The sequence below is a fragment of the Thunnus maccoyii genome, chromosome 23, assembly GCF_910596095.1.
Source record: "Thunnus maccoyii chromosome 23, fThuMac1.1, whole genome shotgun sequence".
Classification (NCBI taxonomy): Eukaryota; Metazoa; Chordata; class Actinopteri; order Scombriformes; family Scombridae; genus Thunnus; species Thunnus maccoyii.
In genome coordinates, this window is record NC_056555.1 from 10358717 (window position 1) to 10376765 (window position 18049).

The window sequence follows — 18049 nt, forward strand, 5'->3', positions numbered from 1 at the left end:
CCAGGACATCTAAGGGACACAGCTGTTTTTAAAAAATATATATAATTAGTTTTTAAGACTACAATCATCAGTGACAGACATCAATTTTATATGGATTAACACATTCTGCAGCCTTCCTCTCACTGTGCATGTATGATGGATGATTGGTATCTGGGATGTCTCGGGGCTCAGCTGGTGGATGTGCATACCAAATACCTGCAGCATCCTGGGTAAAATCATTGACTGTATATAAATATGGATGTCATGACAGCTCCTAAAAAGTGAAGCCAAAACATCTTGATTGCCCCTGGTGGCTGGCTGCATTATAGGTCATAAGCTCCGCCCCCTCCATGTTAGCAGATGGGGCATGAGCTAAACTAAAAATCTAAAAAAAAAGTACAGGTCAAATAAATTTTTCACAAAGATGGTTTCTGTCATTTCAATTAGTTCTTATCACGCTGATGCTTTTTTAAATGCTCATTTTTCTGATAAGTTTATTTTTAATTAGCTGTGACAACAGCACTCAAACCTCCATCAGGTAGAAGGATGGCTGAGGGGGCATGTCGCGCGGGCCATAATCCTGCCACCTGATTCTACTGCGCAGGCTCTGGCTCCAAATGACGTCACACAAGTAATATGGCAGCTGTAGGAAGTGGAGACCATGGTGGAGACCCATTATCCATATTTACATGCAGTCAATGGGTAAAATCCACATATTGTCATTATGATCTGTCTCTTGTTCCTTCCTGTATCTCTCTACTGTATAATGTCAAAGACCAAAATGCCAGCAAATGACAGACACCTGCGTTAGTACACATCTGGACTATTTCCCAGGTACATGGTTTATGTTTGACTTAATACCTACTTCTGGTCTGCCACATTTCACAGACAAACAGTAAGATTATCAAGAGGATAAAAGATGAATGTTCCCATTTCTGGCACCACCTTTCTGCCAAAGATCCTAGTTTCAGTAAGCAAAAGAGATGAAACTAGAGTACTTCAAAACACTGGGGTATTAATCTGTGTGGAGATTGAGTGACATCATGACCACACAAATGACTACTTTTACATGTACAAAATATTCCAGTTTTTGCCCTTATTCCGAAAAAGACAATATTCCTAATAAGCTGTTTACATGGCTAATGAAAATGAATATTCCACTAATATTCCCGTATACATGCAGAGGGTTTTCAGGGTTTCCCTCTGCTCCAGTAGGAATGGGAATCACAAGATCTCAGGAAACCAGCGCAGTGAAGATCATTAGCGAGCTGCTGTCTGATATTATAGGTGATATTAATATGACTAATGTTATATATGTATAGTTAAAGGCACATCCTGTATCTAGGTTGTCCCATGATGTTTACTACACTGCTGAGTGTTTTTGGTGCATCACACTGAGTCGTTATTGTCAGCCAGGATAATAACCAACCCCCTCTGTCCCCGTCGTGGAGAAGGCGTGCTCTGTTTTTCCAGCCCGCCCTGAACAGCTCTCCACTCTCCTCTCATTCCTCTCCTCTGTCTGCCTTCCTGCTCCAGCATATGTCATTTTGCCTGTGCAGGGGTGCGTTACACAACCAGCCTGTCATGTATCTCTATCCCAGCCTTGCAAACTGTTGGCTAGTTGGTTTGTTTACAACACACAGAGCTGACTGTAAACAGGCAAGAAGCCGTGTGTCGCAAACTGCAGTAAAAACCCCAACTGAGAGGCATATTTTGAACAGGCTGTATACATGTCCAAAGAATGCTCCTAAAACCAGAATAATATCGGCATATCCCACATGTCTCAATCGGAAAATGCTACATCTGGAATAAGGCCTCATTTGGAATATCCAAACGGAATATGCTGTGTACATGACCAGTGTCAAATTCAGAATATTGTCATATTCTGAATAATAGTGGAATATTACTGTGCATGTAAACGTAGTCATTGAAAAGGACACAAGAATATTGTCTTGATGTCAATATACAAGGATTTTTCTACTCTAGAAATGTAAATGTAGCAATTTAAACAGACCTCTTTAGATGCTTTAAGGGAAATGTAAGAAAAACCTTGCACAGTGTTATCATAGATCAGTTTGATAAACGATAATGTTAGATCAGGGTGGATCTACAGTACATATGTGGATCACTGCAATAGAAACTGTTACATATGAAATTCAAGCCTCTTCTGTTAATGTGCATAATGAACATGGCTTTGAATCCTCTCCCTGCACTAAGCCTTCTGACCCCCTTCCACGGCTCATTTCCATTGTGTAAAATGATTTATAGCGATCAATTATACATAGCGTGCAGAACGCTCGAGCAGGGATTAAAAGCTCTCGCTCTGACCCACCTGGCTCGAGTTCTAACTCTTTGACATGTTCAGGGGCTCCGGGACAGTTCCCTGGGGGACTCCGTCACACCAGCTGTAAGTCTAAGCAAAGCAAACACAGAATCCCTCGTTTGTTGACTTTCACGAAATGTTGAATCTAGTCGGGAGAATATGAGAGTTTGTCAAAAAATTTGACTCATGATGTGAAGAATGTGGTTTAAAGGTAAAAACTCTTTCATGTCCCTTTTCATGACATCAAAGTAAACTGAATTCCCATGAGTTGGTGTTAAGCATAAAATCGCAGATATCAAACTTTATGGAAAAAAAATGTTTTAACATTCCTCCGTCATTACTCAAGAAAAGATAGAATTCAACCTCTTTTTAAAAAATACATCAATGGAAAAGATTTCTTGCTTCTGGCTTTCTGCATTCTTAAGCACCCATAACCTAAACCTTCTGTCAGGTGTGAGAGCTCTTCAAACACAGCAAGTGTACAAAGGAATCACTTGTAAAAAAAAAAACACACTTGCCCATAGATGAGCTGACAGAGATGGGTTGTCTCTTCCAGTCCATCTGATAACTGCTCTCACCAGGCCATAGCCGTTGCCAAGATCTCATATGACCAAAAATACACCAGACTGGCATCCACCTAATGTCCATAAATGGATCTTTGCCACATCATCAGTGGTTATTTCCCTGCTGTTTTAAGTCATCCCTAAAGCGGGATCTTAATTTATTCACTTAAAAAAAAAAAACAGGGATGGCAACGGGTATTTGACTGGAAAATATTTTTTAAAAGATGCGGGTGAAACATTCAGCATTTTCCTATCTATTAAAATGCAGGATGTACTGTACTGTATAATGCAAGTATGCCGTGTGAGAAAGAAAGTGCATATGTAGAAACGATTGATACACAGTTAAGAAAGAGGGGTGAGTAAGAGAAGGGATGTCACTGGGGTTATTAAGTGGGCACCTCCCATCACAGATGTTTAACTGAATCACTCCCATGACAATTTCACAAGGCTCCTCTATATCCCAGCAACGCCACATCAACAAACATAAAAGATAACTATTTGTAAGTCTTCTCTGGATGGATCTCACAACCAAGGCTTTGGTTGATACATGAGAGGTAATTCAAAGACACTTCATCTTAAGCCATTTTGACTGTATTATTATCAATTTATGGCAAAATAGGGGGGGTTCTCATGGCTTATTTCTTGCTTGTTTCAGCACAGTGACACATAAGACAGCAGCAGACAATAAACCTTTGAAATCATTTCTGCTTGGGAGTCAAAGCCGGGGCAAATATAACATTGTGTGGGATGTTTGATATTACCACGGAAACCCCATCTGTGTCCAATCACAACAAGGCCATCTGTTCAGTATGAAAAAAAGGCAATATGACATGAGCAAGACTATGGGGGATTGGGACACAGTATTTTTGTTATAGGTATTTTATATATACTTACTGTTCATACTGGTCAACATATATGTTTCAATAATCCACTGAAACACTACCAGCTCACTCACTGTTGCTCTGGATAAGAATATAATTGGAATATAACCATACAAAGTCTTGCTTGGATTTTATTATTAGACACATATTGTATATTGTCTGTGGGGCAGTTAACTTTATTTATCCAGTGGGGTGAAGCGTGATCTTCCTGCCAATGCACTTCATTCCTTCCACCTCCCCCTTCTTTCATGCATCAGTAAAGAATGAACGGATGAATGGAGGGTGATGCTTGGACAGCCCCTGGTGGAGATTATGATAAAGTGAACATTGTAAGCATGAGTCAGAGCCCTTATTTGTTATTGCGACAGCATCCTGACCTATACTGCCACCAACAGTTCAGAATGTAAAGTAGATAAGATCTTATGTTAAACACAGTACTGTATAATAATAATCTCATAATTTATATGCCATTTTGTCACATTGAAGATCTTTAATATAGAGAACTGAGTCCTCATTTCATAAAAAGGTTATGAGTAAGATTTATAGAGTATATATTGCAAGTATGTGTTTCAAATGAAAGTTAACAGACATAGCAACAAAAAGAAGAAAACAATATGAATAAAAGAGTCCCAGAGCACCTATGTGTATCGTATTCACTGTCTAATAGTTACACTGCAGTGGAAAATACACGTTCTGTGAGCTGTTACATTAATAGGCTGAGTCTCTGGAGCGTTTCATGTGACTGAAATACCTATCCACTTTATTATTAAGAGGTTATTGTAGAGTGCTAGTGCCTAGCTCAGGGGGGCAACACATACTGTCACTGAGGGTTGATTGTTAGATTTCTACTCTGTAATTCTGAGCTTTGTGTGTCCAGTCTGCTAAGGGTGTTGGGAGGTCATCTAGGGTGACAGATCAGCAGAAAGATTTGGCACAAATGGAATGTCCCAGCCAACTATTGCATTTTTTTAAAACTAGATTTCTTTTGTTATGGACAACTGATCATACTGTATAGAGGTTGTCCTTTGAGGGCAATGCATCAAACACATCAATTGCATCTAAAAAAAAAAAAGCCAGAACTCTACCGTACACAGTCAAGATGGAGTAGGGGCAAAAAGGGCAATCCACCAGTCAGTTTCATCATGTGGAGTACCACTAAACTAGTAAAAAGAGGTGTATAATGTCTTCTGTGGCTCTGGAAGGAGCTTTCTAAAGTCTAATAAGATAACTTTGATGATGCCATCAGGAAATTTCAAATTTGTTACAGAAACCCTGCGTTATGAACTGGAGTTGTGGGGTGTGAAAGATTTACCAGTCATGGAGGGTACAGAGGGAAAAATACTATGAAGTTGCATTATGGGAAATGTAGGATCCAGTGTTTTTGGAGCTTGACCCACACTAGTGACTAAAAACCAGGATTGGCTGCATTGATTTTTCACCATGACCTTTTAAATTTGTCTCTTGCAAGTTCCCCAACTTTATGGAAATAACACTACATTACTAGAGTGCCCCTTTAAGATATCCTAACAATAACTGTAACATGTTATAAATAGTTAGTGTAGTGTGCCTCCTAGAAATGTTATTGAAGAGAGATACTGATGTATGAACTTGAGCCAACCTTGATCCACATATTTCACATTATCCACAGATCCATCCCATTGCCTTGAGACATATTTTGAAATGTAATTTCCAAGGTCAGGGATCATTAAACTCCAGTGAGCACTGGTGTCATATCGAGTTTCACCGTCATTTACATTTTAGGTGTTTAGCTGAGATTCTCATTCAAACTGACTGACATTGAGTGAGCAGGTAAGGGTCAGTGTCATGAATGAGGACACCCTTTAAATTGTTGAATGTGACAGAAGATAACAGCTGCATTTTTTTTTATTTCTTGAGAGCAACACTGTAGATGATCCACTTACATTTTTGAAATGCCAGGCGAAGAACATTCCCCAAATTCAAATATGAAAAAGAAAATTATACTGTAAGGCAGAGTAAGCCACTGCCTCTTTCTTCATGGTGTTTCAGTTTAGTCCCAGTATATCTCAAGACTTCAGCGATTCTGTTACTGATGGTCAGAAACAGAAAATAGGCCAGTCAAGGTGTCTTTCTGTTTCTGCTATTTTTCATTGCAATCTTCAAGCCTGGTGTGGATCCATTACAGATGAATACAAAAAGTTGTATATTTTCTATCCTTTGTGGATTAGAGCAGATCACAAAGTCTGCAGAATGAATACAATCTGACATGACGCAGGGCTTTTCATACCAATCTCTGCAATTTCCTGTGAGTTCAGGCACTGAATGAATACAAGATAATAATTTCACTTTAATGTGGTTAGAGACATAAATAGATCTAATCTTGGAAGGAGGATTAAGATGAGGGTAAAGTATTTGATCTTCATACACCAGAGGTTATCTCAGGTAAAGTACAAGTGCGGTTAGCTTCCATAAAAATTCTGACACAGAGTTAAACTTCTGTTCATTTTCATTACAAAGACAAGTACCTTTTTCTTATACTTGGCCACCTTCACCTCAGTATCGTAGTGCTCATCATCCACTGTGTCAATCTTTCAGTGCAAATCCTCACAGAGCTCCTGTGAAGAGAACAGACACGGGCTTCTTTAAACCACGGCGCAGTGCTGAAGGAAAGAGGAAACAGAAATCAAAAGAAAGAAAGGAATGATTCATCATAAAATGGTGTCTAAAAGCCACGGCTTTAAAATTTCACTCAGCCATCAACTAGACAGGTGGCAGTATGTCTTTTAAAATGGATTTTTGGAAAGTAAAGTATACAGCAGAGTGAGAGATGCTGTTTGTCTGAGGAACACATGGGGAACAGTTGTGGCAGAAAACTGTCTGTTTGATATTACAGAGAGAGTTTATCCACATATAAGACTACTTTAAGCCATTCTGGACATGAGGACACAAGGATTGAGGCACACAGCATATCTAGAGTCTTGCGTGGAGCACTTAACTGGCTGGCTATTCAGTGTCTCTCAGTGTTTTAATAAGACTTGACGATTGATGACAAATCACAAAAGCAAATGCAGTATTCTGCAAAGTACAATGCAGATACCCCCCTCAGGTCAACAAAGACTCAAGATAGACAACTGATTGCCACAAGAATCTGAATCAGGTTTACAAACCTAGACATTTATATGCTAATGTAATCTGCAACACAAAATATGTTTGGAAAGAAACATGAGACGTCTGAATTATGTTTTTATCAACATGATGAGGAAATGTTTTTAGTGAACAAAATTCTTCCAGAACTTATCTGGGTAACACTTTACAGTACTTTAATTCCCCTTATTTAGCTATAAACATTACATGAATGGTTTATAACACACTACAATATAGTTGTAAGCACTTAGAATGTTATATGTGCTTATAAATATATCATTGTGTGTTATAAACAACAAGTCCTCCAAATTAAGAGACAAAATACATCATTTGACCATGTGCATGCCACAGCAACACACAGGAGCGTTTTCTAATCTGGTGCTCTTATCACCAGTGATCATCAGGACAACATACTTTGTGCTTTCCAAAACCATTACAAATCACCATTAAAAAATAATAATGTTTTATGATGCGACAACACTGTGGTTAAGGCCTGGTTAGGTTTAGGCATAAAAACCACTTAGGTTAGGTTTAAGGAATCGTTATCGTTTGGGTTAAATGATCACTTTGTTAGAGAGTGTGGTGTGGGTTAAAGTTACTGTGTCTTTAAAGTTAAGTGACCATCGTCATGGCTACAATAATAACCACTGGGTTAAGGTTAGGGGATGATTGCAGTTACGGTTTTGAAAACTGTCCCAACTTGCCTCTGGAAATGTGACACTCGCAGTTGGAAATGGGAGACAAACAGCAGTCTCATGTCGCAAACTCCACCGTTGGGTTATAGCCTCCCACCAGCCCTCCTCCTCTGAATGTTGAAAACTTTTATATACGTCAACTGAACTACACCACTGCTCCGGGTCATAATTACTACGGCTGTTATATGTATACAGTATATATACATATATATATGTCCTTTTTGGCAACTGACATTATGACCTATTGTGACATTTTTCTTGGGAGGATAGTCTTGTTATAAACCATTTATTAAATGTTTGTATACTGCTGATAAATGCTAACTAGGGGGACTTAAAGAAAAGCGTTACCCATATCAGCAAAATGTTCACTGACATCATATTTCATTTATTTTCCTACAATACCCTTGCAATTCAATATGCATTTGTAGCGACTTAAGCATGATACATATTTATTATAATTCTTTTTAGGCATTCACAGCACTGTTAAGATTAGGGAAAGATGTGGTACTTGGTTAAATATTGAAAAAGGCAAAAATGATTTGAAGCATGAGTCATTATAACAAGTACTGCAACTGAATCCACGATCTTTCCCTACAATTTGTTCAGAAAACATATTTTTGAAAAAGACACTGGACTGATGCCAACATGGTGAAATAAACCCATCCTGAAATATTTGTAGTAATATGTTATTATGCTATGCTGGAGTTTTTATGTGTTTAACGTTTTATTTGAGATGGCTTCAACTTCTTTGAGACACAGAGTTGCTTTCAACCAATATCCGTGCCCTCTGTGCGGAGTACAAAGACACCATATGTGCCAGAAATGGAAATGAAAGACAGAAATTATCATATGACACTGCATGTTAAATTAGATGAATAATCTATTGCATTTGACAAAAAAAGGGTCTTTACAAAGCACTGTCAGTTTAATTTTATTCAGTCATACTATAATGTTTTTTTCTGTCAAGGCAGTCACTCTTCTCTATCTCACTAGAGAGTTTGAGAGCACTTACTTTATCAGTCCGTCTGCAATCTTAAGTTTCTGCTCCACGACTGAGGCCTCAGCTCTTCTTAACTGCTTTCCATGTTGATAAGCCAAGTTTATAGTGCATAGTGAATAGTGAACACTATTTATTCAGCACACACAGCACACAATATCAGTGGATTACCCTTCAGTGATAGCCTGCAGGGATGTAACCCCGCAAAGATAGGTTATTTGGATATGAACAAATAATGCACACGTAACAGGCATCTGAATTGGAGCAGTAGTATTTTTTTATTTTTCCTCACAGCATGGAACTGTCACAACACTGCAGATAATTGCAAGCAAAAGTCCCCTCGGACTTAAGTTGCTGTGACGACCATTTTATCCCAAAAATCTCTAAACAGTAGGCAGTATGTCAGAGTCTATTGCCAGACCTGCTGGCAAGGGATACACTATTTTTCAAGTGAAAAAATTGCTTTTTCATTGTATTATTGTGTTAGTTACTGTAATCTCTTCACTTTCCTTCTGTAATAATGAACAGAATCACAAACCGTATATTAAATAGTTTACCATTAACTATTTAGCATTGTTTTAATTGTTTTAATAAAAGCATTAAAACTGGAGAGTCAGATACTATATGTCATATAAATATATGTACTGTACGCTTTACCCTGTATTTAGTATTGCTGCTGTGGTGGTCTGAAAGCTTATTATAAATTTAACTTAACTCTTACCAGAGTTTTCAACCACATCTGAGCTCCATAAAACACCAATACAGTAAGTGGACTTGAGATAAGATTATTTTGTAAAACTACTATTTCAGAGACTAAAAATTAAGTTCAACTTAAACTTAATTTAAAAGTTCAGTTAGCCGAGTTTCATATCTTTATGTTCATGATTATTTATTTGCAGTTGTTACTTTAGCACATACAGTAAAGATGTGTCAAACAAAAAAAAAAATTGATGTGTGAATAGTCTGATGCTGGCATATTTTGAAGGATTATTTTTGGGTGGTAATTCTTTGGATGATTGATAGTGAGTGTGACATAGTGACTGTTACATAATGCAAACATGGACACTTAAGACAATTACGCAATTAAACAAAAACTGTGACGGAATAAGGTTTTAATAAGAGTAAGTATTTGTACTGAGTTACTTTCCTCCTGTTTCACACAGCTTTTTCGGGATGGCAATGTCAGTCAGCTAGTCCACCACTTTGGTCAGGACTGAAATATCAGCAACTATTGGATAGTATGCCATGAAATTTTGTTGAGACATTCATGTTCCAGAGGATGAATCCTACTGATTGGTGGTCTAGCAGATCAAATTTTTTACCTATTCAGTGAAATATCTCAACATCTATAAGATGGGTTGGAACAAAACTTGGTTCACACATTCATGTTACTTACAGACTGAATTGTAATAAGTGTGCTGATCCTTTAACATTTATCTAGCACCTTCATCAGGTCAAAATTTAAAGTTGTGCGTACTTTGGTTTATGACCAAATACTCATGACAACCATACAGCCTCAGCTATACTTGGTGTTTAGAGCTAGTTAGCAAATATTAGCATGCTAACAGGTGCCGCATTGCCGGATTTTGTGTGAGTGTAAAGCATCATCCTGTCCGCTGTGGCCTCTCTGCTCTGCGTGTGTGTAGCTCAGCCTCGCCCTTGGTCAAACAGACACACAGACCTGCAGCTCTTTATAGATCCATGACACAGAGACGGAGAGCAGAACAGAGCAGCGGAGAGAGGCGGGAGACAGTGATGTAACCTGGTTGCTACGCTATGAGTCCTGACCTCACACCTGAGGGCTGTTATAGGCTGGGGGCTACACATCCACGCCCAGAAGAGTCCTGAACACAGCAAAATAATAAGAAAATACAGGCAGAAGGCAGGGACTCTGCAGACAAATACACCGCCACACACTTCTAGTAGATCTAGTGATGATTGAGAGGGATTACATTTGTTTTAGTCTATGCATTGTTTTTTAGGAAAATCCTGCATAGTATACCTTTAAGGAGAAGACTGATTGAAATGCACTACAGTGTGACAGGCAGACAATCACCCCTCAGACATGTGTTCCTTGTGAAGATTTCCTGATGGAGAGCCAACACAGTGCAATAAGCAGTCGGCTGGCCTACATGCACAGCTGTGGCATGTCATGCAGGGCACCATATGGCATTTATTATAAGATCATGAGATTTGATTATGTGTTATTAGATTACATGTTGTAAGATATCTGCGTTTTGATGAATGAAAATCAGTTGTAGGACATATTTAATGTAGCAAGGGCTATAATAGCATTGTTACATCACAATTTAACTATGATGAGGACAGTTCACTATGTTAACATAATGTTAACACTGTATGTATAGCAGTGACCTTTTTTTCCTATTAGTGTCTATATAACACAGAGCATTGATCTTCACACATGCTCAGAGCAAGCAACCAATATCAATACATGTTTGACCCATAAATGGTTACGAGCAGCTCTAATTTCACATACATCACATTGATTGAAGGAGCCGTTGGCTGAGGCAGCACTGATTATCAGGATGTAATTGTATTAGAGTCCCATGGCCATACACTCGTATCCTCTCCTACATGCTGACCCCCACCCCGGCTGTATCTTGTCCTGTGATTTCTACAGAAAATGCTATTACAGCTGCCTCTCCAGGGACCTGATCGACAAGGTCCTCACGGTCTCAGCTCGGGATAAAAACAGCTGACCTCGTCTCCCTCATCACACGCAGAGATGAGGGTACCTGAAAGGGGGGCAAAAGTTCATCCTGCCGGTTAATAGGGTCTTTGGATGAAATCATGTGTATGATACAAATAAAAAAAAGTGAAGGCGAAGAGGTAGAAGTTTTAAAAAAGATCCTTTGATTTCCCCACTCCTGATTTCCACTGTGTTTTTCCTACTTGTGTGGCCGATTGCCCTTCAGATGTTTTGAAGGAGAACATTAACTTGTAGGAAATAAGATTACATGCTGTAATTGAGGCTTAGAGAACATAAAAGTGTTCCAGCTATGGTGTCTGCAGTGACGAGGTGGCTGAGTAAAGAGGCCGTCCGCCTTAATGTCACCAGTGTGACATTACATGCAGGAACTGAACTTGTGACCTTCACTGTGACACATTGTTTTGCTGGTTTTGGTGGCCTTATTAGCTCCCCTGAGCTAAAACACATAGGTACGACTGCACACACATACACACACATGCACACACACACACACACGTACACACACACACCAAGCTGTGCACTGTATGTCACAATGTCACAGACCAGGATGCAGCTATCTTGTTAGAAGGTTAGAACACATTACACAGAGCCTCCTGACAGGAACTCATTTTTCTCTTTTTCACACAAATACAGATGCACACACACACACACACACACACACACACACACACACACACACACACACACACACACACACACGAACACACACACACACACACACACACACAAAAGCATCTCAGGTTGCAAATGAATAAGAATCAGAAGGACAGCAGGGGAATGAAGTCAATGCACCATTTTACAGGCAAACGATCTGACACCAATAAAATGCAGCTTTATTGGGAGAATTTCTCGCTTAAAATATGAAGGAAGATATGAGCTGTGACCTCCTGGAACACAGAGAGAGGTGCAGCTAACACCAGCCACATGTACACACGTACTTGTGCGCACACACACACACACACCCACACACACACACACACACACACACACACACACACACAAAAGCGAATCAGGTGAGCATGAACACTTGACCTATTTGTATTAATCATCACTGATACATCTCAATGAAAGAGATGCCCACTAGACAATTAACTCTAATATCATCCAAAGTATATTCAGCTTTGATTATTACAAAACCACTTGAAACATGAAAACAGAACACTCAAAGAATAATTGCATCTAGTTTAATGACACTTCATTACCCCATAACTTACTTCAGAGAGGCTATTCTGCACCAGAGGAAGTATTAAGTTGTGAAGTCGACTACAGAGAAAGGGAAGATATTTATTATATTTGGGTGAGTGATTTATGAGCAGATGCTGACCTGCACTTAGAGCAGCTTCAGGGGAGTTCATATTATTGTGGAGAGACAAGGCTCTTGCACTGCATGTGATTCGCTCAGTGGAGGATTCTTGCTGGGGAGTGGGGGAGCTAACTTAGTGGCAAATAGCACACTAGTTATTTGGAAGTTTTATGACATGTCATCATCTGTATTGGGATATACCAAGGATACATAAATCTACTGAGTTTGTATGTAAAGTCGTCCTTAAGTTCTTAGTAACCACTAGTGATTTACTGAATTTGGTTGCACCATTAAAATGTAACAATGATGATAGCTTTTGGCTGAAGTGCATCCATTTCTGTCCACAATAAATAATAAGAAGATAGACCCATGACTGCTGGTGTTTTGTTTGTTTCATCCTTGCCACAACCGTGCACCCGGTACTCTGTTCAAGACTTGGAGCTGTGCCCGCTGCTACTTTTTACCATATCACCATTAAAACATACAAAATGTCAAACTAGTCAAGACTTCAGTAATGCTAGGAAACATCTCTTGACATTAACCAATTAACAACAATAAATGATGTAAACAGGAAGTCACTGTAGAGTGAAAAGCTGCAACATTATTACCAAACATAACTGTTTTAAGAGATAAGAAAATTATAATTAGCACTCCAATCTTTTGTAAGGGTTTGCATTACTTTATTTATTCCTGTTGTATCATTGATTGCTTTTAATTGGGTTGCGCTACACAAGCATTTGTAAATTCTTTCCTAAATTCTTAATAACCACTTGTGATTTACTAAATTAGTGGCATGACATTTTATAACTTAAGGTATATTGTGTTATTTTTGTGAAATGCACTTTAAAATCTTCCCAGTTCACCGTTAAACAGCATTTTGATGAAGTGTCAGGTCAGATGTATCGACCATATTCCATGTTACCTCTTTAATTTAAAATGTTATAGGTTCGCAAGCTAACATTAGTTTTGTCAGTTAGTTCAGTTAGCTATGTAACAGGCAGTTATGGGGAGTGCATATTTAGTAACAACTAATCTCTCTATATATGTACAACAATTAGTTTGTGTGGTGCGACTTGTTTTAATGTGGTGATATTCTGATTAGCTGGTGGTCTGACTTTTTCAAAAACCTGGCTCCAGTGCGAATGTTGCTAGCAGATGAACTATTGACCAGACTCAGACAGGTCAGCATGGCAGGGATCAAAGGTCAACACACTTGAACATTCGGTTCACTGCAGCTCCACGTAGTGTATGCACACATCAGCGTAGGACCACTGCCAGATAAAAAAAGCCACATACACATCAACAAAGGAGGCATGCACTGGAGATGAATGTTTTTCAAAATGAACGTGGATGTCCCTTTAGCCTTTATGCCCCCCTCCTTCATATTTGTCACATCAAGGTGCAACATGGCAACACACGTGGCCAAACTGGTGTCCTGAATTCAGGTTAGCTACAAACAGAATTTTAAAATCAAGCACATTTATTTTATATGACTCATTATAACATGTGCTACTTCTCCTAACTATGCAAGCTGCTCTTATTTGGACAATATCCAGATCCCCCCCAGCTCAGTGTCTTACCACATGAAAACAGGCCAGGGAACCAGAGCGAGAGCAAGGGTCAATATCTTTGGCAGGATGATCAGCCCACCTCACATCCGTTACAAAATCTATCCCCCTTATGCCCATCTCTAAAGACAACACTGGCTGTTGATGTGCTTATGGTCAGGTGGTGCAGTTGTAAAGCCTCATAATTGTTTAATGGTGCGTTTTATGTGGCTACACTGTGAGTCAGTGTAGCCTAAAGACTCTGAATTCCAGACGATAACACGTTGGGTTCAGTAATGTGAGGTTAATCATAGATGGATATTAAGTCACTGTTGGCTACATGCTGCAGCTTAAGGTGTGTGCAGCCCTGGGGGAGGAAGAGCTTCCCGCCTGTCTGTCTTACTCAGACTGACCTTGCTGTCTGAGCACAAACAGACATCAGAAGGGACGCGGATCAGAAGGGATGGGGACATGCTGTTCCCCCGCAAAATACAACACACGATTGCAAATGAGCTTGAGAAGACGCTCATGCCTATGCACACATATACACTGAGACACACAAACTTATTGTACAAAAGATTCGCTGAGGTAGGAATCCACACAAAGCTTTGTTCTATGATCAAAAATAACTGTTCCACGACTATCTGCGCGCACTGATGCAAAGTAACCTGATACTGTCCCACAACACTACTCTGCATGAGCTGAACAGGCCCCCGTAGACAGTCCCCAGACATGCCAAGTCACATACACACACATGCACACACACAGAGTCACAAAACACACACACATGAACACTCTGAGACATACAGACACAAACATGCACATTCAAAGACAAAAATCTATTAAGCCCTTAATACACAACAATTTTTAAAATTAATATCCTAATTTCTAATTTTAAAATCACTTCTGTGTAAAATACTACAGTATATGCAGATTATATAACTTTATTTGTTTACTTAGAGGATTCACAGGTTTTGTTGATTATGCAAAGTGTTTGTTTACTAGGGAAGAAAACTCATTACCTGTTTAGGTTTATTTGTTTATTTTTTATTTGTCACATACACATTATACAAGGAAATGGCAGTGAAATATTTTCCCACTGTGCCTCCTCCAAGTATGCAAAAAAACACATTATCTATAAAATATTTTAAAATAAGAATTTATAGAAAAACAGGTACAAGAAAATTGTAACCGACAGTACAAATTTGAGCATAAACCAAAAAAATACTGAAAAGGTGGCTTCATGTTGTCTTGAGTAATATAAGCTTATTTGGACAAATAAAGACCAGGACTATACTGTGTGTGTACTCATTCATCTAGCTGGTTGATCATTGGGATCTGTACTCACTGAAGTGGAAGCCTGTGAAGACGTGTGAAACCACACAAAAACAGTACACGGCTGTATAAATAGCCTGTAATCATCACTTCAGATTAAGCCGCAGGTGTTTGAGAGTTAAAAGGAAACGGTAATACTCTTCAGAAGGCAAGTCACTTTAGATATACTAACATCAACTTTGTGAGATAGCAATCAAATATGAATATGACTTTTCCCACCTCTACGCCTGAAATGTAAATATGCACTATCAAAGAATTGATATTGGAATATTTTTTTAAGGAGACTTCTCATAAATATCTATGAGATCTGTTTCCTTTTCTTCCTGTTTTTAATGACTTGTTCAAAATGACTTTAATTGATCAAAGTAGATGAGATTGTGCTACAACAATGCCTTGAAACAGTGCAACACTGGCAGATTGAATAACTGTAATACAGAATATTCCAATATAGTACTCCAGTACCTCGGCAAAAAACTAAAGAGCAACAACTAAATAGTCTAATGTAGTCTGATAGTCAAATCCAGTGGTTCCCAAATGTTTTCTGTCATGCTCCTGTTTGGAAGCTGAAAAAAATGTCATGTCCCAACCCCCTAACATGTAAGCTGATTGCTTTTTTATCAACTGTTAACAAAGACAAACCCACAGTTGTAATTAACAACTTCAGTCATGACTGCATTCCATTTACATTTGCAGGGTCCTCATTTTGTGCTTGTTGGCGTTACTGGCTTTGCTTACTGGGATACTGACAGTAAATGGAACAGAGCTGTCATTAATGTTATTAATGACACCTGTGCTTTTCCTACTCTGACAAATCAAAATGGTGGCTGTGAAAAAGGCCTATATTGTCACAATAGGAGCTTGTTAAAGTCTGATTGAAATACCATTATAGGCACCATGAACCTGCATGTTTCCCATTAGTTTCTGTTGTGCAAATGAAAAATACAAGTAAAAACTAAAGTGCCTAAACTACCACTTAAGGCTTCCCTCTTATACTGACATTGAATCTGAGAGTAAGATATGTTTCTTCATATTTTATTTTTGAGTGATGTGTTAGCTTGATGAACATCTCCTGAATAAATCTTACAACCAACTTGAGAGCCTTGCCAGCATCATAGCACTCTTGTTTATGGTTCCCTAGTGAATCAAATTCATTCAGCTTAAGCTCTGCCCCACATTTTCCCCTCTGGTCATTCCTGCAATGCCTCGATGCACTCCTAGTTTGGCAACAGTGTAGTCTAAACTACATAGTAATATACATGAATGTTTATGCACATCTCATGCATGATGCTTGCCACATCTCATCCCCCATGTATACATTGATCTGTCCAATTAATGAGAAGATGTCCAAAAGTATTAATTACAAATTAAAAATACTCATAATTAGAAACACATTTGAAATTACAGTATGAACTGCAAGATGATATGTGCATCCATCTGGTAATCCCATGTGGGCTGGAGATGCATGAATGCATGACACTGAAATAGATTAAATTAAAAAGTCTCCCTCTCTCTCTCGTCTACACACATACACATACTGTACATCACACCCACACAGGCTCATGTATCAGAGTAAAAGAGTTAAGCCCTCTAATCAGGCTCTGGAATCATGGCGTAAACTAGAAGCCTGCGGCTTGGCTCTCATACATATGAGCTATTAGGTTAATCCTGACCATGAGGTAGAGGGAAGATTTGACGTGTTGTCAGGTGCAATGGAGGCGACTAAGGCCTCATTCAAATCTCTAGTCTGCGTGATGCAGCACTGATTATCTCCCTGTGTTCTTTCTTAACGACGACAATTGCACACATTGTCAGGAGATAATAATGCAAGTTTACTTTGGGACTTTGGGAAAGAGAAACTCATGCAATAAGTCGTACAGCTCAAAGACGAGATGGTTCTACACTTGAGCCCAATAACACGGCTCAGTTATTTGTTTGGATTTATTCAGAGATGCAACCAGATATGAGTGTGAAGAGAAATGCTGCATGACGGTGAATCAGGTTATGCAAATGATGCACAGTAATAATATGATTTAACATCCCTTCTCCCCATCCATACCTTAGACTTGTCTAACGTGTTTCTAATTTTAATTAGATTGGATTTACATAACGATTTCCCATTAACTGGGTCCCCCATGACCCCTCGCTTATGGCACCAACTGGTTCCCCAATCCCCAAACACACACACACATAGTCTGTCTCTCTCACCATTACTTTGAAGTCTGTGGGCGGTCTGACTACTTAGCAACACCAGGAGTGTTCCGTCAACACACAGAACAAGTCTGATAATACAGCTGTACAAAAACGTTGTCAGGAAGTGTTAAATCATCGAATTGAGACAGCTATTTCAAGCAAAAGCTGCATGTGTGAATTTTAATGGTCACCTCATAAGAATTTCTAAGAATGTGCCCTGTGTGGCTGTTCCTTCAAAGTAAATGCTGCTCAGTCTAAAGGTACAATCTGCAATTTATTTGGCTAGATGTGGATACATGTAATGCAAACATGGAAGTTGTTTTCAATATTTGATCCAGGAATGAAATTAATGATGCCATAGCTATATATTAGATGGTATTAG

The 18049-nt window shown here is 38.9% G+C and overlaps 1 long non-coding RNA gene across 1 annotated transcript in view; it reads right to left on the minus strand.

Annotated features, from left to right (window-relative positions):
• Window positions 1–3431: 3431 nt before the first annotated feature.
• Window positions 3432–18049, minus strand: part of LOC121890650 — a 39227-nt gene continuing 24609 nt past the window's right edge. The window contains exons 4-5 of the long non-coding RNA XR_006093868.1: window positions 6251–6340; window positions 3432–4046 (exon numbers count right to left, since the gene is read on the minus strand). This is a non-coding gene — a long non-coding RNA (uncharacterized LOC121890650). The remainder of the gene's footprint in view (window positions 4047–6250; window positions 6341–18049) is intronic.